The 27,168-nt window shown below is 40.4% G+C and overlaps 1 long non-coding RNA gene and 1 pseudogene across 1 annotated transcript; one reads left to right on the top strand and one right to left on the bottom strand.

The window, feature by feature from the left end:
* The first annotated feature begins 814 nt into the window (after positions 1–814).
* Positions 815–6,558, top strand: LOC142991838 (aminopeptidase Ey-like; annotated as a pseudogene).
* Positions 6,559–22,963: 16,405 nt separating this feature from the next.
* Positions 22,964–26,968, bottom strand: LOC142992212 (uncharacterized). The gene is made up of 3 exons (XR_012961022.1): positions 26,903–26,968; positions 23,473–23,565; positions 22,964–23,132 (listed from the first exon to the last, which is right to left on the bottom strand). It is a non-coding gene; the product is annotated as an uncharacterized LOC142992212 (long non-coding RNA).
* Between the last annotated feature and the right edge of the window lie 200 nt (positions 26,969–27,168).

Raw genomic sequence — 27,168 nt, 5'->3', positions numbered from 1 at the left:
TTTTATGCATTTCAAGGTTGTTATTGGTTACACTCACTGCAGTTATTCTGGAGGCAGAAGGCTTACTGTACATACTGTATACATACTGTATTTCATTTGTTGTGACAGCTAAAGCAGTTCAAAGCTGATAACGCTGAGGTGGGTTTCGGCTCTGCGCTCTGGCAGTGGAGCAGTCTATTGAGCGAATCAACGCCAACATCAAATGGATTGCTGAGAACAAGCTGAATGTTCTGAAATGGTTCATTGAGACTAGTGCCTAAACAGGCTTTGCATCGTTTTTTTTTGCAGCAGATCTACTAATATTTACAGGATCACAATACAAACACAAACTTATACTCCAATGGAATACATTATTGTTTAAATATTACTTTAAACAAATGTACTCTTTGTAAAATACAGTGTTTCCCATCATGACATGATGAGGATATTGAGGAAAAGTTCATTTATTTCAGTAATTCCATTCAAAAAGTGAAACTTACAGGAGCATCTTACTTACAGGCTAAGGTAAGTATTGCTGCAGAGTCATACTTATATATACCGTTTTAATCAAACTAAGTAAGTAATAAGTTTAATAAGTTCCTATAAGGCAGTTAAATGCCTGCAGTCAGTGTTGTTGTTTGACATTCTCTAAGACTCAGTGGATCAGGTGGACTTGCTTTTGGTACTTGGCTTGTTTTTTACTCGTGTTTTACCACAGACCAACTCACAATAAAGCAAACATTTTACTCCTACAAGGGGGTATTCTGTCACTCTGACCACCCAAACTTACTTTTATTCATTTCTTAGCCTGTTCCATGTATGTGTTTGCAAGGTCATGGGAAAATACAAAGTGAGCAGGTTGTGTATCCTGTGTGCTGTTTTGGCCCTGGTCTCCGTGGCAACCATTGTCACATTATGGACTATTGCCCTGACATGTGAAGATAAGGATGTTACAGCTCCCTGGGACAGGTAGGACAATGGTTTGATCCGCAGTTATAGATGTGACCTAGACAGCTGATAGTGATTTTGGACTCAATATGTTGCTCATCATGTGTAGAGAAAGATGATGTATTAACCAAACATAAGTGTATGTGTAATGTAATATTAGATCCAAGAATATTTTAATACCTGAGAGCAATGCTTTAAGTCTTTAGGTTTAACTTGTTTGTCCAACCACCACGCAGAAAAATTGACAGTCTTTGTCTGGACTCCCCCAAAAGCTCTTTCGTTTGTCATTACAAGTGGATGCATTTATTGATATTTCATGCAAATGTCATTAATATTATTTACTTTTCAGTCAAAATTATCCTTAGTAAGCATTGAATATAAGGTTACTTTTCGTTTTGAAATCTCAGTTTCAGTTTCCATTGATTCTATGTAGAGTAAAGGTGTGTGCATCAGAGTTGGGGCTTAGCTTTCAAGACTGACAAGTCCAAGTCAATTCCTAAACTTTGAGTTTCATGTCCTTAACAAGTCTATACTTAATGTAATGCAAGTTTGCGAAAACTTTTTTTTAATGGGTATTTATTACTTTCTTTATAAATTCAGATAACCCTTAACCCTAAACCTAACCCTAACCCTATAACTTTAAGATTCGCTTTTTTTCTTAATTATTGAACTTTTAATCTCTGGTTTGGGAACAGTCAATTAAGTATTTCCATGTACAGTATGTGGTAGCATTTTGAGGACAAAACGTGTGTCGCATGGGAAAGAAACGAAAAGAAAAGAAAAGAAGGGGAAAAAGGGAAACCCCACCTGGTGCATTGGCCATTGAGGGACATGTTAATGATGTGCTACAAGGCTGATTTTTGGTTTGGAATATTCTCTTCTTTGTTGAAACATTGCTCTACAAAACAGATTTTTCTCAACACACAAACTACTGGAATAATATGATGCAATCAAACATCTAATAAAGAGTGGTGTGGTGTTGTATTTTCACAACAACTCTTAGTGATGCATCATAATAACAGGGTCTCATTCAGCAACCATACATACAAGAAATTTGATCTTATCCTGTGCATAAGAACCACACACATTTGTTCATTGAAGGGTTCACAGTATTGGTGTGCAATGTAGGCAACCCGCCTACTGCAATACCCCTTAGTTACTGACAAACTGAAAAGAGAGCACCAGTGAATAAACAGACCAATAAAGGCGATATAAAAAAAAAAAAAAAAAAAAAAAGATTATTATTCTATATAAAGTATATGTTTTTGTTTTTTTTCCACAGCTACCGTCTGCCTCATACTTTGGTCCCTGAATCCTATAATGTAACGCTGTGGCCTTGTCTCACCCCTGACCCCCACACTAGCCTTTACATTCACAGGTAATTTCCTTGAGTTAAGCAGCGTGGGTGTGCGACTTTTAACTATGTTCACAAGTGACCTGAGCTTTATTAGAGACCTCCACTCCTCTCTCCTTCTGTAAGGTCTCTTTTTTTTACCACCACCATTAAATTGTCCTGTGTTTTTGAAAGTAAATCAAAGGTGTCATCAGTTTCACCGATACTGGATTTTGCAAGATTAACATCTTGTTATATTATTGGATGTTGAAGTGTGTAGGAGTAATAAATACTGTGAAACTTGTTATATAACTGATCTGCTGTTTACTACCATTATTGTTCATTAGTGGTTCTGCTCTGAAAGTTGGAATTGTGCAGTAAAAATGTTTGGACTATATAGGTCATATTATTTTTTAAGCATGTAATCATACAAACAACAGATGTGAAGTTCATCTGTGCCGTACGTGTGTAAATCTATGTAATCTTGACCCCTGCTGGATATATTGAGAACTGCAATGCCTTGGATCAATTGTAAAGAATCTGACAGTTTTGAAGGCCAAATATTTGTTCTGCAAAAAGGGAATGGCTCAAAGGCTAAAAACCATAGTTGGAGGCAGCTGTAACAAAATCGAAGCTGCTATGTGTTGGTAATAACTTCTCAGATTAATGTCTTTAATGGCCTTGTTGTTTCCACAAATTCTACACATAAAACAGGAAAGTCCATTGTGGAGTTTGTGTGCATAACGGAAACGGATCCGATCCTCATCCACTCCAACAAGCTGAACTACACCAGACTGAGCAACACACACAAGGCCACAGTCACAGCAACAGGTGAAGTACTGTTCAACAAAACGTAGCTTCTATTTTTATTTTACCATTAATAGATATTTATCTTTTTAGGCTCTATTTGTTTTTCTGTTTTGTTAAGTGTGTCTAATTTCTTTTTCCGCACGTTACTTAAATTCTTTATCTACCAGATGGTGGGTCTGTTCACAGCATCAGCTCTTCCTGGCTATATTCTCAAACTCAGTATCTGGTTCTACAGCTTAATAGTATAGAACAGGACAAAGATACCAACTGTATAGGGAATTCACCAGAGAACTGGCAGATGACTCAGGTTTTTACATAAGTGAATATACAGAAGATGGAGTCCAAAAGTGAGTTTGAGCTCTCACTCTAACGCTCACTCTCACTCTTACTCTCTCTCACACTCACATGTATGTCTCTCTTAAAACTGCACAATATAACTTTTGTATATACAGTATATTAGATGTATGTGTATTTACATTGTAATGGATAACGATAAATTCATTTCTTTATTCTCAGGATTGTTGCCACCTCTCAGATGCAGCCAACTCATGCTTGAAAAACCTTTCCTTGTTTTGATGAGCCGGCTATGAAAGCTGTTTTCTACATCAGTCAGTGAAAGTCAGTGAAATCCATTTCATTAAATCTTGTTTTGGTATTTATAGAAATCCAGACAGAAAATCAGCGTCGCAGGCCCATGCAGCAGCATTGGTCTGGTTTCCTGAAACATTTGCTTGTTATTGGTTGGACCCAAAGTGAAATCAAATATGAAAACCTAGCAATGTGTCATGTGTCATGTGTTTCCACTGTACATGCCCATGTGTGTTGTTGTTTTTCAGATATTTTCAACACCAGTATTGATGAAATAGCTGTGACACAGACCATATTTGAGCCCACCAAAAGAATGTCCTCCTATTAGCAATGATTGTGTCTGACTACACACACATTAGTGCTAAACAAGGTGATGTTCAGGTAAATATCCTTTTTCTGTTTTTCATCGTTTTTCTTGATGTATTGTTGATGAGTTCATCGGTGCATTACATTACATTACATTACATTACATTACGATCATTTGGCAGACGTTTTATCCAAAGCGACTTACTGCATGTGCAGTCAGCGTTACATAATATTACATTGATATATGTAATATAAATAAACCTAGTAAATGTAAATGTCTTATATTGCTACTGTTTGTCTCTTCAGATTCGTATCTGGGCTCGCAGGAAGAACATTGAGAAGGGACAGGCCAACTATGCCCTGAATGTGACTGGACCCACGCTCAACTTTTTGGAGGATTACTATAACATCTCCTATCCTCTGAGCAAATCAGGTGAAGCTGTTTTTATAATGAACTTTGTAAAAGGACTTGGCCCCTATATGGGCATCACCCCCTGGTCTAGCAATTGGGGATCAATACATTTACTTTTTAAATTAAAATTGTAGACCAGTTACTAGGTCAAGTGCTCGTACTTGAGAACCTGTTACAAATGTCGAAAACATCCAGATAACATTCAGCCAACACACTCATATCTATCACATCACTCTCTCATCCTCTATTCATTTTGTATCTCAAAGATCAAATCGCTCTGCCAGACTTCTATTTTGGAGCAATGGAGAATTGGGGTTTAGTGACCTACAGGGAAACCAACCTACTGTATGAACCTGAAATCTCCTTGAACAGAAATTAAGAAACCACTGTTACCATCATTGCCCATGAACTAGCACATATGGTGAGCTGATCTTTGTCTATCACATATATTTATATATTCTTTTCTGATTAGTTGACTCATATTTCTGCCGTCCCTGAAGTGGTTTGGTTAACTTGTAACTGAGTTGGTGGAATGAGGTTTGGCTGAATGAAGGGTTTGCTTTATACGTGGCTTACCTGGGAGCAGACCACGCTGAGCCAACATGAAATGTGGTAAGGACAGCAGGAGGAAACCTTTTTTTGCCTTATTTTGTCATTCTAGAACAGGCCCCAAAAAGAGGTCTTCACTGGTTTATCGATATCAAGACCCGACCCAAGACCAGAGCTGGGTCAGGTCCATATTATAGGTGAAGCATACAGACGTTATCCAGATGATGTGCACCGTTATTAAGGTTTCCGTTTCCATATGGCAGCGCACAGTAGTGCAGCCGCTACTTAAGCTCCAGGTGACTTGAAGCACCAAAGTACATCACATGATAGAATCTAATTCTGTATATGTATCTTTATCTCTTTGCTCCAGAAAGACTTGATAATCCTGTATGTCATCCACAGGGTGTTTGCAGTTGATGCCTTGGCTTCTTCTCATCCATTGTCTTCTAAAGAGGACAGCGTCATCCTGCCACAGCAGATCACCGAGCATTTTGACACCATCTCATATAGCAAGGTAGATAGAGCAGTTACTTAAAAAGAGTTTATAAACAGATGATCATGTGCTTGCTGACCTCCAGTGGTTGAAATTCTGAATTTTGGACACAAATGTAGAAATGTTCTCTGGACACTTCTATACTGGTACCTTAATTCCATGTGTGTTTCTCTCTGGCTCCTCAGGATGCAGCAGTGCTGAGGATGTTGTCGGATTTCCTCTCAGAGAAAGTCTTTGTTCAGGGACTTGGTGTAAGTTTATTGATTGAATGTATATTGATAACTGTATACGAATATCTTTTTGATACAAGCACCTCGTGGAAATTAATTGTAACAGGATGTTGGCTTGGGTTGTCTTTTTCTCAAGAAATACCTCAATAACTTTGCCTATGGCAACACTGTAGAGTCAGATCTGTGGCAACATCTACAAATGGTTGGGTTGTTCTAAACATACTGTATGCTGTGTCACAATGTGGCACAAAGGTCCAAAACCAGATGAAAACGTTTAACTTTTCATAAAACTTCTTTAACAGATATTGACTGTCACTTTTGTCGACAGGCAGTGGAATCCAGTGGGTTGTCACTTCCTTGTCAAGTTAATGACATCATGAATTGCTGGGTGCTCCAAATGGGCTTCCCTGTGGTTACCATTGATACTTCCACTGGAAACGTATCCCACAGGCACTTTCTGCTCGACCCAGTGTCAAATGTCACAGTGAAGTCACCTTACAAGTACACAACAATACCATCGTGCTTCATTCCATGTATCCAAGGTTGTAGCCAGATATGAGGTCACCGAGGTTCAGACCTTATTTCGGGGTGAAAAATTTAAATCATGTGTGTGTGTTTGAGTGGTGATTGCACAAGCCCCATTTCTTTCCAAAGAAGAACCATTCTTCATCATACCTCAGCATTTCAAACCCTGGCTACAGCCCTAGGGTATCCTTCAATATCTTCTTTTATTTCAATGTTGTGGCGCCCAGTGTTTAATCTCTTTCTATCCTTCAAGCAACCTCTTAAAACCAATGTGAAATTTGAAACATGAACTTTGGTGAAAAGTTATAATTAGTAAATGTTTACTTTTTCCTCTAGCTTTAAGTGGCTGATTCCGGTTAGATGGATGAAGTCAGAGGAGGCCTAGAGAGAGGCCTGGTAGTTGATGAAGCAAACAGGTATGGAATGAAATAAAAACATACCAGAGATAAAATAGACCACGGCCATCCTGTGACTGTAGTTTTGGTTTCTGTATGATGTCTTTGATGCAGTGTGTGAGATATAGAATCTCTTTCTTTCTCACCCTCTCTGCTAAAACATAGGTTAACCCAGAGACGAGGAGTGATGGTGAGTGGGTCCTGGCCAACCTCAACGTGACTGGTTATTACCGGGTAAATTATGACATATGACCTTGGAAACTGGGAGAGACTTAAGGTCTCCCGGTGCTCTGTGTTAAGCTGAGTTGAGGGTACGCAGTGGGAACTGCTTCACTTTTCTTTCTTTATTGTTGCAAATCAGAAATTATGTTTTCTTGTTTTTGTCTGCTTGCCTCCAAAGCATTTCATGTTTTGTTTGACACACAGCCTTTCTGTTGTACAGGTTATACCAGAGATAAACAGAGCCCAACTAATGGATGATGCTTTTAATCTTGCCAGGTAGGTATGTTCAGATGCTGGATGTTATGCACATTTTTAACTGGTAACCATAGTTGGTCTCAATTAAAATGATATCTGCTCAAACAGAGCTGCTGTTGGTTGTGGGCAGTAGCTCAGTCTGCTAAGTGGACGGCAGGGAACCGGAGGGTTGCAGGTTCGAGTCCCTCATGTGGACCAAGTAAGCAGACTGGAAGCTGGTGAGTTGCCAGTTTGCCTCCAGAGCACTGAGCAAGGCGCCGAACCCCGAACTGCTCCATCGGCGCCGTGTAATGGCTGCCCTGCACCCCCTCTGTAATGCATGTGTTTGTGTTTGCAAGATAAATTTCAGTTTATCTGTGAATTGCATGCAAAATGACGATTAATAAAGAATCTTAAACCTTAACTGAAATACATAGTTCAACTAAACATCAAACAAAAGTTTGGAAAATTGTGTTTGGTAGGTTATTTCTCTGTTGTAACAATGCTTCTTGGCATTACATTTTATACCGTTGGAAAGCCTGTTTAGTTCCCATTTAAATGGTGCCCCATTTGTAAGGAACATGCATTTGTGGGATGAGCAGCACAGCTGAGTATGTAGGTTGCGCTCATGAAAAATTTGCCAAATCTTCTCTGCCGATGCCAAACAGCTTATTGTTGCTTTTGACTCGTTTGGTGGAAAATTTAAATTTTCTTCAAACTCATGCCAATGAATCCTCGTGCCCCCCAGAGGCTGTGAGTGGATTTTTTTTTTTTTTAGCTCTCTAGCTTCTTCCTTGATATGGGCTTTTAAAGGAATTGGAATTCAGTCATAATTGTCAAAGTTACTCCAAACTTGCACCAAAGAATCCTGGTGCCATGGGGATGTTGTGTGTGAATTTTGGGCTTTTTGTGTGTTTCCTAGGCCAAGATATGGCCCATCCAGAAAACATCAAATTGGAAAAGGGTCCTCTGAAAAAATGACCAAAAGTTTCATTTTCTTCAAACTCATGCCAATCAATCCTCCTGTTCCCCATAGGCTGTGTGTGGATTTTTTAAGCGGTCCAGCTTCTTCCTTGTCCAAGATATGGGCATTTACAGGAATTGGAATTTGGCTAAAATTGTCAAAATTACTGCAAATTTGTGCCAAAGAATCCTGGTGCAATGGGGGTGTTGTGTGTGAATTTTGGGCTTTTTGTGTTTTTACTATGCCAAAATATGGCCGGAGCAGAAAACGTCAAATTGGATAAGGGTCCCCCCTTACCTCCTCTGAAAAAAATTACCAAAATTAAAATTTCTCTCTACTTCTTCCTTGTCCAAGTTATGGGCTTTTAAATGAATTGGAATTTGGTCAAAATTGTCAAAATTACTTCAGACGGTTGCTGTCTTAAATGTGTGTTATATAAGTGTACAGTCCTCTAAATACCTTTGATACGATACAGCGTAGAGATGAAAGTTACTTTGACCGCTGACCAAGTCCTCCCCCTTGTGGTGAGAAACTAATTTGCATATAAGACGTAATTCATGTGTTAGTAAGAAATATGAAAAAAAATCCATTCAAAAGGAATTTTTAAATGGATTTTTGTAGTTTATATAAAAATAAATAAATAAATAAATAAATAAGATTCCATACAGATATTGTTCATGTGACACTAAATTGATGCAGGTTTTATTTATTTATAATCAAACTTCTATCAGTTGGTCCCAAAGTATTGTGTATACTATTATTAATAGTTTAAAGATGAATTAATGATGGATTGTCATTTCACATCCTTGTTGTACAACTTTTGCGATGTATGGGATTTTTTTAATGAATTCTTTATTTGTATTACAACCATAGGGAGCGAGCTGAGGGATGCAAACCAAAGAAGGGGGAGGGACCATCTAAATATTTACATTCACACGGCAGATTGTAGAAAAGCAATGAAGCTCTGGTAACTCTTCCTGAACCTGCTGTGGAGGAGGCGCCACGCCGTACTTTAATCTCTCCATCTTCCTGTTTCTTCGTTATGCATCAGGTCTTTACCTTCATATGAGGTGAGTATGTGTGACTGGTGAGTATGTGTGACTGTTTGTCTACGTGTGTGTGAGTGTGTGTTGTTTTAAATGTTTCCACATCAGATTTCTGGATGTTTGCTGCATTTATCAAGCTTTGGTATTTCCAAGTGAATTCATCGCTCGATCCTAAGTGGAGCTGAAGTCCAATCTCCATGGTAACGCTTCGTGTTTAGGTCTGTGTGTGTGGGACGTCAATCTGATGTAATGAACATTAGAGTTTTGTATGAGTCACTGTGTTCTGACTGGGTCCATTATCATGACGTCATCTTCTAACAAAGCACTGGGCAGCATGTGGGGATGCCTGAAGAGGAAGAAGGAGTTGAGGTAGAATGAAGGAACATTATGTTGAACACATTTTTTTTTATTCTTCTTTTATTCTTGTGTTTCTCTGTTATCAGGATGCTTCACAGAGCGCCTAGCACCAAGCCACGCCCACAAGGAAGAGGGAGGACTGGGAGCACTTTTTTCGTTTAGGAAAGAATTCATTCGTTCAATAAATTAGTAAAATGCAACTTTATATGTTATGTTGTTATGTTGTATGGGCTTATTCAGCTATGGTAGGCATGGTGTGTGACCCATGTCCTGTTTTCTTGTTTTCTTTTTGTCTTTGTTTACTGTAACTGACCTCAAAAAGAGCTAGAAACAGGGACTTAGCAGCTGGTCATCCATATAAAAACTATATAGACCACAGGCCATGTATTATGTTTTGTGCCCTTCAGTGAAGGTATTTTGTTTGGATTAAGGCAATAGATGCCTCCCTATATTACCACAGATTAACTGTTCCTGTTGCCATATCTCTTTAAATGAAACTGCAGAACACAAAGATATCAAAAAAAGAATGGGGAGAAGATCAAATCAAATTCAATGTATTGCCTAAAGACTAAAAGAAAAAAAAACTGGGAGTAACTTTGCCGGGATTTTTGTGCAGTTAGTGTGAAGGTTGGGACTTGAACTCACAACCCCTTGTGATCACCAACCATCAGCTTTACTCCCTGAGCTAAGGAGGAATGAGTGTCTTTGATCCTTCTTTGGTCTTTATGCTCGTTGCCTACAGGTGGCAACTTTCAACTTGATATGTGAATGGCGTCAACAAAGAAAACTGAAGTGAGCAACTAGCTCTGTAGCTCAATGAGTTAAGCTTCAGCCTCATGACCACCAGGTTATGAGTTCAAACCATGTCTCTACTCATGGTTTCTTTTCAAAATGCTGCTCCAAATCAAAGATCGAAAAGCCCACAGAGTGCATGTGTTGGTATACACATCTGTGGCACGCATGGTTAGTGCAATACTGTTGACTATCATGGTGATGTTTCCGGTACCCCGGTTCAATTCTGACTGAAGCAGGTTGTTCTCAGAGCAGTGTAGTAAACGTGTTATGATACAGAATGCCATAAACAGCAGGACTCTTGTTATGATTTTAAATCAAAATGTACCCCCTCTAGTACGCGTGCGCCCCCTCCTGAACGCACACGCACTTGGAGGGGGTACAGGTGCCTGGGCATTGACTCGATGCAAACTGTCAACTGCTCCAGGTGGAGAGTTGCTGCAACTCCCATGAGGGAGTTACATCCCGTGAAGGGACTGACGCTTGAAGCGTGGCTTGGAGTTGAACCGGCACTGCGATGTGCCGATTCCCAAGGCACGCCGCGTCCTCAACGGACTGAGCCACTGCCACGCCCAAGATGAAGTGAGGCCAGAGTGAGACTGATCAGTGAGATCAATCAAGTGGATACAAAGACATAGCTGCTCTTAACTTGGCAAAGGAAAGAGCTAGAGCTAGAGCTCTAGAATTTCAAACACATCATCTAGATGGCATCAGGATACATTGATGCAAGTTTGGGGAAATGTTAGCCTCCTAAGACCTTGTGTCCTCATATATGGACATTATACTTAATCCACCCTACACCTTATACACCATTGGGTTTAACTTGAACCTGTTGTCCTCATGTCTAAACATTTTCCACAGTCATTAGTGGTCTAAAGATCACTTTGGGTCCATAAATCCAAAACAGCAAGGATAAATTATAAATGCATGCAAAATAAATCCAGTGGAGCTCTCAGGAGGTTCATTTCTTACTCAAATTCTCACAAAATGTCAGTGTAACCATGGACCATATTGGTAATTTCTGTGAAAAGCCCATGACTTGGCCTCAGTGAGGTGTGTTGCCATGTTTAAAACCGCCCTCTGGGACCTACCGTAATTTTCGGACTATAAAACGCACCTGACTATAAGCCGCAGAAGCTAAATTGAATGATGTGTCCATATATAAGCCGCACTGGACTATAAACCGCAGGTTTTTTAATGTTTAATTACCATATGTAAGGGTTCGTGCACAGAGGGGATTGTCGGGAAAGAGGCGGCTGTTTGAGGAAGCTCCCATTTATTAACATTTCAACAAACAAGTTGCATATTTGCATAACGTCAATGGCTAAATTAAATGTTTATTTAAAAGTGCAAAATAAAGTGCCTGTAACACGACAGTAAGCGCGTAAGCATAAAGTTGCAGTAACACGGCTGCTTAAAATATACGGTAATCAGCCTACCAGAAAAGTCATTAATCCTCGTCTTCATCTTTTAGGCTAAGGTGCAGTACACGGCCGCCTTCCGGAGGACTGTAACCTGTAAAATCCATAGATTTAGGAATTCCCCTAGTGGCCGTTAGCTGTAAAAATCCATAGATAAGCCGCACCGTTATATAAGCCGCAGGGTCGAAAAATGGGGAAAAAGCCGCGGCTTATAGTCCGAAAATTACGGTAGTTACTTGTCTCTGGAAAAACTGTTAGTAAAAATACAAAATTGATGAACTGATTGATGCGTGATGGCGGATAGTGATTAAACCTTTAACCAGTTATTAAATCACAAAGACAAAGTCATGTAACGAATCAGAATCAGAATTGCTTTATTTGCCAATTAAGTTTACATTTAAGAGGAATTTGCTGTGGTTCTAGGTGCAAACGTATAACATATAGAAAAGACAACAAGAAACAACATATAAAACAAAATAAAACAACATGTACAAACAGCAGCTCGGCGAATACTTAAATTAAAAACACACTAAATTAAATAAGTCAACTAAATGAATGCTGATGAATAAAGTGTTAAAAAACGTGCAGGGGATTATTGTAATAAATTAACTTAGGGGTTTATTATGAGTCAGTGGAAGACCCGGGCCTTGTTGATAAGGCCCACTGCAGAGGGGAAGAAACACGATTTGTGGCGTGAGGTTTTGGTCCTGCCAGAGGGGAGGCTTAAAAACAGTTTGCGTCCAGGGTGGGAGGGGTCGGCCAGAATCTTGCCTGCCCGCTTCAGGGTCCGGGAGGCGTACAGGTCCTGGAGGGACGGCACGTTGCAGCCGATCACCTTCTCCGCACAGCGTATGATACGCTGCAGCCGGCCCTTGTCAGTGGCTGCAGCGAACCAGACGGTGATGGAGGAGATGAGGATGGACTCAATGATGGCAGAGTAGAAGCGTACCATCAATGTCTTTGGCAGGCTGAACTTCTTCAGCTGCCGCAGGAAGAACATCCTTTGCTGGGGGAGCTGATGTTGAGCTCCCACTTGAGGTCCTGGGAGATGATGGCTCCCAGGAAACGAAAGGACTCCGCAGTGGAGCTCCAGATTGTTCTGCCCGCACCAATTCACCAGACGGTCAATCTCCTGCCTGTAGGCGGACTCGTCCCCATCAGAGATGAGTCCAATGAGGGTGGTGTCGTCCGCGAACTTCAGGAGCTGGACTGATTGATGACTGGAGGTGCAGTCGTTTGTATATAAGGAGAAGAGCAGAGGGGAAAGAACGCAGCCTTGAGGGGAACCGGTGCTGATGGAGCGTGAAGCAGAGACGTGTTTCCCCAGCTTCACGTGCTGCTTGCTGTCAGTCAGGAAGTCTGTGATCCACCTGCAGGTGGAGTCGGGCACGTGGAGCTGGGAGAGCTTGTCCTGCAGCAGTGAGGGGATGATGGTGTTAAAGCAGAGCTGAAGTCAACAAACAGGATCCTGGCGTAGGTTCCTGCAGAGTCCAGGTGCTGGAGGGGGAACAGATACAGATACAAAACAGATGCACACTGCAACCGGAAGCTGAAAGTTATTGAACACAGGAATGTCTGGTCATGGTGCTAAGTGTTGACCTGTTTGTGCTCCAGTACAACCATGAAGCCACATTCCAAGGAGCAGCCGGCTTTAATTTGGGACATTTATAAGCCCCTATCTTGGTCAATTTAAGAACTCTAAAATGTTCAAACGCAGCATCTGCATGACACAAGGATCATTTTCTGCAAGTTTGGGGCAAATTTAATATTTGGTCCGATTTTCCAAAAAAGACGGACCAAATCGTTTGTTTTTTAAAAAGCCCATTTCTTGGTCAATTTAAGAGCTAGAGCTCTAAAATGTTCAAACGCAGCATCTACAGGACACGAGGATCATTCAATTACATTTTTGGTCAAATTTCCAGTGTAACCATGGACCAAATGGTTCGATTGTGTGAAAAGCCCATATCTTGGACAAGGAAAGAGCTAGAGCAGGGGTGTCAAACTCAGTGAACAGTCCTCAAAGTCTTTGTGTCACTCCCCTCCCCAACAGCAAACAAGCAGACTGTCCCAGTAACTCAGCTCAGCTGTGCTCTGGTGGCCTGCTGTTGTAGACACACAGCTGGTCCTTGTAGGCAGGAGAATCTAAAGAGTCTCAGAAGAGTCTACTGCATACAAGGACCTGCAGCAGCAGTTGTGCCAGACTTTCACGAATTATTTCATTTAAGTTTCCGAATAAACACATCCTCAACTTGTACTCCTTGTGATCAGCAACTTGTTTCTCTTAATCTGTTTTCTGAAGAGCTGCTGAGAATGCAGTATTCCATTTTAACCACAAGAGGGCGACATATACATATTCAACTTCAAAGTTGACGTGGTTAAAATCGATATCATAATAACTATATATACATTAAAGAATCAATATTTACAATATTGACTGTTATTATTATTATCATTAATTATAGTTATTATTTCTTATCCACACATCATTCAACGCTAATGAAATCTGAATAGAGGGTCGATCAATTCTGTGCCAGAAGCACACACTGACCTAAATCTGAACTATTCCCAGTGGTTTGGACTTCTTACACTCGACTTGAATCCAGTGATGAATTGACCTGAAAAGACTTCACACAATGTTTGACAAACGCAAACTCAACGTCCAGAAATCTGTTGGTGAAACAGTTAATACAAAACACGCGCACACATTACGTACACTGCTAGCCACCATTAGCACCAAACTACTTAAGTTAACTCTTCTTCTGGCTCAAATTCAGTGGTATCAAGTAGTGAACATGGCCCTGCATGTTGTGAGCACATATCTGTACTTCTAAGCACAATACCGACCTGATAACAGAGAAATAACGAGACGACAACAGTAACATACCGTTTCTCTCCTTCGCTTATTTCACCGGCTGCTCTCCTGGTCTGAAATGGTGACAGCGCCCCTACCGGTGAAATGAGGAATTGCCTTTTAACCAATACGAACTCAATTCAATAAACAGGCTGAAATATGGTTCCTAAAAGTAAAACACGTAGTGTACATCAATGTTTGTGGAGGTGCAGGGAGGAAGGTGCATTGAGGTGATCTAGTTTGTCTCCCTGACCTTACTGGAGGACACTCAGACAGTTGAAGAGGTTCAAGCAGGATAGACTATTGCAAACCCTGACATGCAGGAGACACTTGTGGTTGTATTAAAAGAGTTCTAGAGCTCCAGCTGGTCTAACTGGAGATTTGAGAGATGTCAGGCCTCGAACTCACAACTGCATATAAGAGAAACTCACAACTGTGATGATACTCACCAGTTGATGTCTTTATCTCTGTTGTTGTCTTCTTTGCTGTTGTAATTGAGTGTGGGGAGGCAGTAGCTCAGTGGGTAGAGCTTCCGCTTGGGAACTGGAGGGTTGCCGGTTCGAGTCCCTGCCAAGGCGCCCCTGAGCAAGGCACCGAAGCCTCAATTGCTCTGCATAGGGTGGTAATGTAATGTAAGTCGCTTTGAATAAAAGCGTCTGCATAATGTAATGTAATGTGTTTGATGATTTTAAAGTCATTGGTCAATTGGTGCTCAATTGGGGGAAAGCAGGCAAGGGATGAAACATTCAACAATGAACATTGTAGCAAAATGTTTAATTCATTCAAACAAAGATACACTCTTTCAGCATTTTGTGTACAACATAACAAGTGAAATCCTTTTTTTTATGTACACAACAGATACAAAAGCTATATTAAATTGAATGAAAAGTTACATTCATAGGATTGCAAAAGTGAAAAGCAAGACTTTAAATATAGCGTTTATTACAAATGGTCTTAACTGAATACCTTTTTTTTCATTTTGAACCCTATTTCAATGTTTTTCTATGAAACATTGAACCATGTCATACTCTGTCCATGTATAACGTTTAGAACAGAAGACATTCTCCCCGCAGACATCATACAGTGCAGTCGGTGTCATGTTTCAGAGCAAATGCAGACAAAATGTAAACATGGATGGAAATAAATCAATAAAACCTCAAAAATGCTTTTCTTCTCTCCCTCCACCGCTGCGCTCTTCTCCGCAAGGTTCTGCCCCCAAAAGAAATTCACAGTCAGAGTGAAAACACTGTGTACAGGCGGTGCACAAGCATGTGAGCGTGGCATTTTAAGGTTCAAATTAAGTGAAGCAGATGTTGAAAATCTGAAAAATGCGGTTTACAGAATGGCCACAAGGGGGAACCAATGCCTCAATAAAAGACAACTCGACACTATGAGCCAAGTGCGAACTGAGCCAGGAGTATTTTCATGACACAAACTTGCTAAAAAGGGAGAGGGGAATATTAAATTATGTAATACTAACACATAAAATCTAATACTAATATTGTTTCAGTCGGCGTAGTTCTCCCACAGGCAGCCCGACATGGAACGAGCTGGGAGGACAAGGTGCCGTTTTACAGTGTTTAGAAGAAAGTGATGAAGCCACCCATGACCCTGGATGAAGCCATTTTGCTGTGTATCCAATACACTGCTTATTGTTTCTTCAGACATGGAAATAGATTTGTGTATGTTGCCAATATGTAACACTGATTAAATCAACCCAGAATGATAATTCTCTCAGTAGGAGCCATTTTGCTATTTATCACAAGTTATTCTAATCAGGCCATTAAATAGGAGAGTGACCAGTAGGAGGCGTGGCTGACTGGGAGCACACAGCTTTTGACCTTGCTGGCTTGCTGTAGGCAAGGATAGACATAGGTACCCGCCTCTGATCATAGATCAAGTTTCAGCCTTTATTGATTTAAGTTATACTCAAAGAAATGAAGTGTCCAATTTACTTTACTCAGTTATGTCAACCGGTCCCACATAACTAAGTTGAATAAATGCGATAAAACATAGAGAACTGATTATTACTTAATACTGTCAAGAAAATCTCACCAAACTGTATTAATTAAATGCTACCTCATTCAGTTATGTGGAATTAACTTAACACACACATTTTGAAATTACTCAAGACATGTTTGATTTACTATTCACAGTTATGTTTGATTTACTAAACGCAGTTATGTTTCATTTACTAAACACAGTTATGTTTGATTTACTAAACGCAGTTATGTTTGATTTACTAAACGCAGTTATGTCTGATTTACTAAACGCAGTTATGTTTGATTTACTAAACGCAGTTATGTTTGATTTACTAAACGCAGTTATGTTTGATTTACTAAACGCAGTTATGTCTGATTTACTAAACGCAGTTATGTCTGATTTACTTAACGCAGTTATGTTTGACTTATTCAACTTCATTATGTGGAACTGGTTGACATAACCGAGTTAAGGAAATCTGACAAAACACAGTTGTGTTTTGTCAGATGTGGTCAGATCACTCTCCCCCTTGGCCGCATCATCACTCAGTATGGAATAGCATTCCATTGCTACGCTGATGACACACAACTCTATGTAAAAACTGACCCATTCACATCTGCATCTTCATTGAACACCTGCCTTGAGGAGATAAAGGCGTGGATGACAAAAACCTTTCTTCATCTAAATAGCTCCAAAACAGAAGCTATCTTAGTTGGCACACCACATCAAGTCCGGTCATACCCAATAACACACATCACCTTCTCTGGTCAAAACATACCTCTGTTTTCAACAGTCACCAACCTCGGCGTAAGATTTGACAATCATCTCACTTTTGACACCCAGATTAAACACCTCTGCAAAACCTCCTTCTACCACCTCAGGAACATTGACAAACTCTGCCCCACACTCAGTCTGTCAGATGCGGAAAAACTGGTCCACGCCTTTTTCTCCTCATCGGTACACCTGGCAAGAGCCTACAAAAACTACAGTACATCCAGAACAGCGCCGCTAGGATCCTGATGAGAGTACGGAAATATGACCACATCACACCCATCCTTAACTCACTCCACTGGCTTCCTGTATCATTCAGGATCGACTATAAAATCTCTCTGCTAACTCATCAATGCATCCATGGGAATGCCCCTTCCTATCTCAAAGAACTCCTCACACCACAAACCTCCACACGTAACCTCCGCTCTGGGAACAAAGGCACCCTCCAGCCTCCAAAAACCAAGCTCCGTACATTGGGTGATCGGGCTTTCTGCTCAGCGGCTCCGCACCTGTGGAACTCCCTCCCAGACCACCTGAGGGCACCACAAACGACTCATTTAAGAAAGGCCTGAAAACCTTTCTTTTTAAACAAGCATTTTTTTAACACACTGTCATAGTTCCCTTGTTTTTAAACCTGTTTTAATTTAGCTGTACTCTGTAGCACTTTGAGATTGTTTTTAACTATGAAAAGTGCTCTACAAATAAAATATATTATTATTATTAGTTGAGTTGTATTAACATAGGACTTTGTTGCTTGAAATTCGGATGACTAAAAACTACATGCTTCATCAATGAGTGAAAAACAACTAACTTTACTTCAACTGCTTTTATTTATTAAAGCATGCCATTTTATACAGTTTGTACAAACATGAAAAATGAAAAACAGAAATATTATAAAGTAGAAAATTAGGAACTGCTGTAAAAAAAACAAGTCCAAAATGCCAACATGTTCAAGGCAGCAGCAAGTACTAACAAATTGAAAACAGAAAACATTGGACCTGGGAAAAAATATTACAACTATTACAACTATTAACGTCGAACAATTGAAGCTTGAAAACTGGATCCACCACCTGTTGCTATGCGAAACAATTTTGAGACTTGACTGTACTAAAAACAATATTACAGTGTGCACGAATCAAAACCAGGCTGTGGTCTTACTATGCTTGTCACGATCAGATGCTTCTGTATTGTTTTGGCCTGTCGGCTCCATCCCACATACTGTACATGACCTTTCTTTTCCTACGGTATACTGCAGTGGTCTGTAGCACGTCCCCCCCCTCCCACCCAATACCAAGGCCACGCCAGGTTTGAAGACTTTCTGTTTGCACGTTTGACCAGCTCTGCACTGCACAGCTCGGTGGGAAAATAATGAAACAAATGCTGCAAGTTCAGTAATCAGCGAAATGACGGCACCCACTCTGCATAGGTACGCACACGGTGAGCACGCTAGGCTCCGGTGTCATTCAGAAGACATACAACAGGCCAGTGAATATGTACTTGAACTCTGTGTGCAGTGTAGTTTTGAAGTACCTGACAAACGCTATGCTTACATTGACGGCTGAGGTATGACAAAATTTGAGATTTCAAATAATGCAAAATGTTGCCCCACCTTTTGCATATGACTGCTTTTCACTATTCTGGCACTGTCTATTATTGATGGGGTGAAATTTGTGTTTGGTAGATTATTTCTCTATTTCTCTCAACACTTGCTTCTTGGCAATACATTTTATACTGTTGGAAAGCCTGTTTAGTCCCCTTTTAAATGGTGCCTCATTTGTAAGGCACATGCATTTGTGGGAGGAGCAGCACAGCTGAGTATGTGGGTTGCAACAGCTTATTCTGCTGTTGCTATTGACTCTTGTTCAGTGTTGGTGGATTGCATGATTGAAGTCTATCAGTAACAAGGAAGAAGCAAGACATGTTGGCAATTTTAGCATCAGTAGCGAACCATACACAGCCACAACAGCCTGTGGCTTCAATCAGCCAATCCACCAAACAAGAGTCAATAGCAACAGCAGAATAAGCTGTTTGGCATTGGCAGAGAAGATTTGGCAAATTTTTCATGAGCACAACCCACATACTCAGCCGTGCTGCTCATCCCACAAATGCATGTTTGTTACGTCCCTGTAGTGACTCATAGGGGAAGGGCCCAACATAAGGCAACACACTTAGGTGAGGGTGCAGGGATACAACACCAAGAAACAATATCAATTACATGTTTATTTTAACAAAAAGCAACACAGGGATCAAGGAGGCCTGTTAGTGGCACCAAATAAAAATACAACAGAAAACAATACCCCACCCCCCTAGCAGGTGCTAAGCACCCAAAAATACAGTGGGTGGTGCTCACTCTAACCTAAGGTTCTAACAACAGGTTAACCTACGTGATGCAAGATGTAGACCCCAGGGTATCTTCCTGTCCTCACTTGTCCCTGCGTGCAACACAAAAGAGTTAGCAAATAATCCACAACCATACCAAACCAAGAGTGGAACAAGAGAGTTGATTGGTGATATGGAACAGGTGAGTGGTGATGACTGGAACCAGGAAGTACATCTGAGAAAATAGGAGACGCAGACCAAAAGAGGGAGACAAAAACACCACATAACAGAACCAAACAAGAATAGGCCTACATACATAAATAATACGTAGACACCATACGTAACAATTTTCCTTACAAATTGAGCACCATTTAAAAGGGGACTAAACAGGCTTTCCAATGGTATAAAATGTATTGCCAAGAAGCATTGTTACAACAGAGATATAATCTACCAAACACAAATTTCACCCCATCAATAATAGACGTGAATGTTCACAACAACTATTTAACCGAGTCCACTGAACCTAACTCAAGGTCGTTATCCATGTAGTTTGTTTTTGAGGACCTGCACCTTGTTGGAAAGCTTGTTGGTATCCAACTGCATCAACACTTAAATTCAAATGTGTTGTGTTCCCCATCCGGCACACTCATCAAAAAAAATTCCAAAATAAATTTTAATTGTTTCCATTCTTAGAACCTAACTTTGGTAAATATCCTTTTTCTAGAACAAGCTCAACATTTTTTCTTTTAACAACCCAACAGAATAACTTTTACACACTCATCCTGACAAAGCAAATAATAATGATTCATTACCACAAACGTGTGGCCTACTGCAGTACTTTTGAGTGAGGACAAAACAGTTTTGTGTATTGACTCTTGTTCAGTGTTGGTGGATTGCATGATTGAAGTCTATCAGTAACAAGGAAGAAGCAAGACATGTTGGCAATTTTAGCATCAGTAGCGAACCATACACAGCCACACCAGCCTGTGGCTTCAATCAGCCAATCCACCAAACAAGAGTCAATAGCAACAGCAGAATAAGCTGTTTGGCATTGGCAGAGAAGATTTGGCAAATTTTTCATGAGCACAACCCACATACTCAGCCGTGCTGCTCATCCCACAAATGCATGTTTGTTACGTCCCTGTAGTGACTCAGAGGGGAAGGGCGCAACATAAGGCAACGCACTTAGGTGAGGGTGCAGGGATACAACACCAAGAAACAATATCAATTAAATAATGTTTATTTTAACAAAAAGCAACACAGGGATCAAGGAGGCCTGTTAGTGGCACCAAATAAAAATACAACAGAAAACAATACCCCACCCCCCTAGCAGGTGCTAAGCACCCAAAAATACAGTGGGTGGTGCTCACTCTAACCTAAGGTTCTAACAACAGGTTAACCTACGTGATGCAAGATGTAGACCCCAGGGTATCTTCCTGTCCTCACTTGTCCCTGCGTGCAACACAAAAGAGTTAGCAAATAATCCACAACCATACCAAACCAAGAGTGGAACAAGAGAGGGAACTGAAGACAAAGGGGCTGTATATATGGTGTGGGGATAGTTGATTGGTGATATGGAACAGGTGAGTGGTGATGACTGGAACCAGGAAGTACATCTGAGAAAATAGGAGACGCAGACCAAAAGAGGGAGACAAAAACACCACATAACAGAACCAAACAAGAATAGGCCTACATACATAAATAATACGTAGACACCATACGTAACAATTTTCCTTACAAATTGAGCACCATTTAAAAGGGGACTAAACAGGCTTTCCAATGGTATAAAATGTATTGCCAAGAAGCATTGTTACAACAGAGATATAATCTACCAAACACAAATTTCACCCCATCAATAATAGACGTGAATGTTCACAACAACTATTTAACCGAGTCCACTGAACCTAACTCAAGGTCGTTATCCATGTAGTTTGTTTTTGAGGACCTGCACCTTGTTGGAAAGCTTGTTGGTATCCAACTGCATCAACACTTAAATTCAAATGTGTTGTGTTCCCCATCCGGCACACTCATCAAAAAAAATTCCAAAATAAATTTTAATTGTTTCCATTCTTAGAACCTAACTTTGGTAAATATCCTTTTTCTAGAACAAGCTCAACATTTTTTCTTTTAACAACCCAACAGAATAACTTTTACACACTCATCCTGACAAAGCAAATAATAATGATTCATTACCACAAACGTGTGGCCTACTGCAGTACTTTTGAGTGAGGACAAAACAGTTTTGTGTATTGACTCTTGTTCAGTGTTGGTGGATTGCATGATTGAAGTCTATCAGTAACAAGGAAGAAGCAAGACATGTTGGCAATTTTAGCATCAGTAGCGAACCATACACAGCCACACCAGCCTGTGGCTTCAATCAGCCAATCCACCAAACAAGAGTCAATAGCAACAGCAGAATAAGCTGTTTGGCATTGGCAGAGAAGATTTGGCAAATTTTTCATGAGCACAACCCACATACTCAGCCGTGCTGCTCATCCCACAAATGCATGTTTGTTACGTCCCTGTAGTGACTCAGAGGGGAAGGGCGCAACATAAGGCAACGCACTTAGGTGAGGGTGCAGGGATACAACACCAAGAAACAATATCAATTAAATAATGTTTATTTTAACAAAAAGCAACACAGGGATCAAGGAGGCCTGTTAGTGGCACCAAATAAAAATACAACAGAAAACAATACCCCACCCCCCTAGCAGGTGCTAAGCACCCAAAAATACAGTGGGTGGTGCTCACTCTAACCTAAGGTTCTAACAACAGGTTAACCTACGTGATGCAAGATGTAGACCCCAGGGTATCTTCCTGTCCTCACTTGTCCCTGCGTGCAACACAAAAGAGTTAGCAAATAATCCACAACCATACCAAACCAAGAGTGGAACAAGAGAGGGAACTGAAGACAAAGGGGCTGTATATATGGTGTGGGGATAGTTGATTGGTGATATGGAACAGGTGAGTGGTGATGACTGGAACCAGGAAGTACATCTGAGAAAATAGGAGACGCAGACCAAAAGAGGGAGACAAAAACACCACATAACAGAACCAAACAAGAATAGGCCTACATACATAAATAATACGTAGACACCATACGTAACAATTTTCCTTACAAATTGAGCACCATTTAAAAGGGGACTAAACAGGCTTTCCAATGGTATAAAATGTATTGCCAAGAAGCATTGTTACAACAGAGATATAATCTACCAAACACAAATTTCACCCCATCAATAATAGACGTGAATGTTCACAACAACTATTTAACCGAGTCCACTGAACCTAACTCAAGGTCGTTATCCATGTAGTTTGTTTTTGAGGACCTGCACCTTGTTGGAAAGCTTGTTGGTATCCAACTGCATCAACACTTAAATTCAAATGTGTACCTCAGATCTTTTGGGTAGCTCAAGTTCAGGCTGTAGATCAGGCCAAGCAGGACTGCACACCCACTTGCCACATCTCCAAGATCACCAAGTACCTCCACTCCCTCAATGATGATGCCAATATCCCCAGGGGGATCTGTCACCTCTGCTCCTTCATGACGGATGACGTAGCTTCCCAGGACCATTTCCTCCATTTCTCTTTTTGCATCAGGATCAACATCCTCAAAATGGAAAGAAAAATAATTAATTAGAACGCAGTTGTTAATTTCAATTGCTCAAATTGATTTCTCTATCAAAATGTGACAATGTCTATAAATTGGGAGGCTATAGTAAAAAAGTGGCCATATTCCAGAGTTCTTGTGCAGTAGAGAGAGCAAGGAACACAATGATGTTTTGAGATCATCTATAAACAATTATAGCATAGCATAAAGAAAGTTGTCAACAATAAACTACAAACAAGTTAATTTCTACGTTGTAAACTGTCCCATTCAGTACATTTCTATGACTTCCACCACGATTCTCTTGGTTGGGCCATGATTCATACTCAATAATGCAACTCACCAAGAACTCCTTTATGAGGCTCTCAGGCTTCTCATTCAGGTAGCAGCAGAGCCCTTTTAAGACACATTCCCGACAAGTTTTAATGCTGGGATTCTGTAAAGATAAACAAACATTCACAACGTACACTACACATGGGCAAAATCGGCCCATGGACCATCACAGCCTGGCCCACTATGTTTTCAGAGGAAAACAAACCAACCTGTAAAACAACAGTAAAGGGCAGCATTATGTTAACTACAAAGGTATACTCAGTAGAGTGCACATCTGCGCCAGGTTCAGCTGCACCCCTCCCAGCCAGGGGAGTCAGCTGTCAGGCAGGCATTGCAATGGCAGCAGGAAACAGTCAATGAAGTAGGTTATGTACAACTGTGAATGCCTGCAACCGGGAGAGGTTGTTGAGAGTAGATATCTACAAATGCACAGAAAATATTAGGCCAACTGGTGCAGTAGTTTGCGAGATTAGTACTTGTGTGTGTGAGTCAGGCAGCTATTCTTCCACTCACGCACAGGCTTTTTGAGAGACTTTTGTTATTGACATGAAAGGTGGGCACAACTACGTGCAGCCAGGGATTTGCAGTTGGGATGCAGCCACGGACAAGTTTGTTTTTTAACCCCCAACCAAACCATAACCCTAAGGTCACAAGTTGCCGTCCGTGTCTGCATCCCATAGTCAAGATCAGGATTGCTAGGAACTGGTAGTGGTTACAAATTCAGTATACTGGTCTGGTTAGGTTTTTGTCAAAATATCTGACCCAACTCTACCACATACCTTGTCCATGGCTGCCATAATGAGGCTGATAATGTGTCCTGCTGTTCCCCCCTTCTTTCTGAACACCCCCATGAGCTTGTCTGTGTAGTTATCCAGCTGGGACAGGAATGTGCACAGCAGAGGCACGGTAGTGATGCGGGTGAACTCTGCATTCACCTGGAACACATTGTTATAACATTTTGTATTGCTATCAAACACTCCATGCATCACTCACAAATCGAACCCATGCGAAACCCATGATCTCATCATTTCAAATAATAAATTCCATTTTGCACGAAATCACTGGACACACTAGGATTTTGGCTCCCGTCACTTACACTGAAAGCACATTTGAAGGGGATCTTTTGGTGGACTATTAAAGCAAAAAAAAAGCTCTTTCAGTGTTCATACAGGCACCTAACTGTTTAATATTTGGAACATTTGCAAACCTACCCTTTAATCAGTGGTCTCTGCAACTCCACTGCTTGATACACAGGACTGTGTTTTATTCTATCCAAAAAAAACTATCTTTGGAAGAATGTTAAAGAAACTGCAATAATTTTAACCGTTTTTGAATTCATTCTCCTGTTCATACTGACTACATTTACAATGTTTACTTTCGACTTGTTTTAAGACAGACCTGAAAAATTGTGTTCCCCATCCGGCACACTCATCAAAAAAAATTCCAAAATAAATTTTAATTGTTTTCATTCTTAGAAACTAACTTTGGTAAATATCCTTTTTCTAGAACAAGCTCAACATTTTTTCTCTTAACAACCCAACAGAATAACTTATACACACTCATCCTGACAAAGCAAATAATAATGATTCATTACCACAAACGTGTGGCCTACTGCAGTACTTTTGAGTGAGGACAAAACAGTTTTGTGTGAAAACTTCTGTATAAATTGTTATTTTAGTTCAAATCTGCAAATCTAATTTTGACAAGCTCAGAGCAGACAAAGCCTTGGGGACCCCCTGTGATTTTGCTGCCCCCCTTCGGTTCAGGGCAACTGCAAAAAAGCCTTGCGTCAGTAACCCATTTAAGTTAGTTTTTTTTCATTTGGCACGCAGGTGGGGGAATGCAGTGTTTGCATGAATGTGTTCTGGAGTGTTTTTTGAGCTTCAATCACTGACATTTTCAACAAGTTATTCTTTGATACATATACAACTATAACAACTTAAAATATAAACCAAATATCAATAATGCATTACCTCTCTCGCAGAAAAAAGAGCTGGCCATCTGTCTCGGAATTGTGCTACAAAGGGCATGTCCTTAACGACTTCCTGTCTTCTATAGGCAAAGGTTCTTTGCATTTTATTTTTTATCAGCTGAGGTTTCTTCTTGTTCACTTCCAACAAGAGGGCTTTCCTTTCTTCCTCGAGGCTTTCTTTAGTTTCGCCTGATGGATAATCAGGGCAGTAGTTGACTTCAGCTTTCCGCGACTTCTTCACCTGGTTTGGACTTTGGCTGGTGTCACCACGCTTTCCTTTCATAGAATTTATGTTCAACTCTGGGCAGCCAATGTTCCTCAGTCTTGTGCGGTAGTTGGCCATTTTGTGTTTCAAACTTATTCTCCACCCGTAGTACCCAGGGACTGATCCTTGCTCCTTTAAACAAGGATACTTTGTTATTAGCGCCTGAGCAACATCGTCAAACTCTGCACTTGAAGGATAGATTTTGTATTTGTCATTTCTGATGCCAAGCCCTCGAGAATATCTGACTAAAGTTTGAAACTTGGATTGACAAGAGTGTCATTGTTGTAAGCATCATTGGCTTTCTCTAGCTGGATCTGCACCTCATAGCTGAACTGGGGTATTTTGAAAGTTTTGGGCCATGGCTGTGATCTAAGGGATGATGATCCGGGGGATGTAGAGGATGTGGAGGAAAGTATGTCGGTATCTGCTGTTGAAGAAAATGAAGAAGGATCATCTAGTCGTGTAGCAGTTTGAAGAGGGCAGGTTCCTGAACCACTAGGCAAGTAAATGACTTTAACAGTGCCTTTATCTTTGATTTCACTAGTAGATGTCAAGTTCAGGAAGTCATCAAATTCAAAGTCTTTGTACTGCAACCTGAAATCTCCTGACAAGCCAAAGTGTCTTTGAATTTCTGCTTTGAGTTCATCCACAGAATCCGGTATTCCGCAGGGCAGACTCAATTTCCATGCATCGTCTATTCCAAGTATGACCCTCAGGGTTTCAGCCATCTTCTATTTCATCTGAGAAGAAAAACATGACAAATTACTTGACACTTACAGGGCTCTAGTGATTAATGTTGAGATTATAATAACCAAGTACTTGCTTCGATGCATCACACTGTACAATGTACAAGGATTAAAGAAAGAAAATTTCTGAGCCTGAAATTTTCCCAGGAGGAAATGTATACAATGTGTTAAATTAAGTATTATATGTATGAAAACTGCTTTGTGCCTGAAATCAGGTATGGTGCCTGAGTACGTGAAGCCCTGACTGTAAAATAGGCAAATACTGTACAAAGGTTTGTCCTAAAATGTATCATTGATTTCTGTTTGTGCTTTGTTATGTCCCTGTCTCGTCTCATTGGTTTGAGTGAGTCCTAAAAAATACAATAAGTATTTTCTTTCAATTCCAAGTACAGGTTCATTTAGTTTTCCAATTATGAATGTCAGTATTGTAACACATTATTTAAATGTAACAGATTACCTGTCACATGCACAAATCTTTTCAAGGTCACCATTCGCATGGATCCAACTTTGTAGTCAGCCAAGGGGTACTGGTCAGCAAGCTCCTTCACATTAACCAATGCCAGCTCTCTTGTTGCAATGCAATTCATAGGCTCTGTAGTGCTCTCTATACCAAGAAGATAGATTTCTGATGATTAGACTCAAATCATCTTTTACAATAAACAGTTGAATTATTTCAGAGAATTCTGGGAGACCCCCACATGATCCATGCACAACTATCATGCT

Source organism: Genypterus blacodes, unplaced genomic scaffold (genome assembly GCF_046128005.1).
Source record: "Genypterus blacodes isolate CSIRO-AG114 ecotype Tasmania unplaced genomic scaffold, CSIRO-AGI_Gbla_v1 ptg000021l_1, whole genome shotgun sequence".
Classification (NCBI taxonomy): Eukaryota; Metazoa; Chordata; class Actinopteri; order Ophidiiformes; family Ophidiidae; genus Genypterus; species Genypterus blacodes.
Note: the sequence above shows the minus strand (reverse complement) of the source record. Positions and strands in the feature narration are given on the sequence as shown.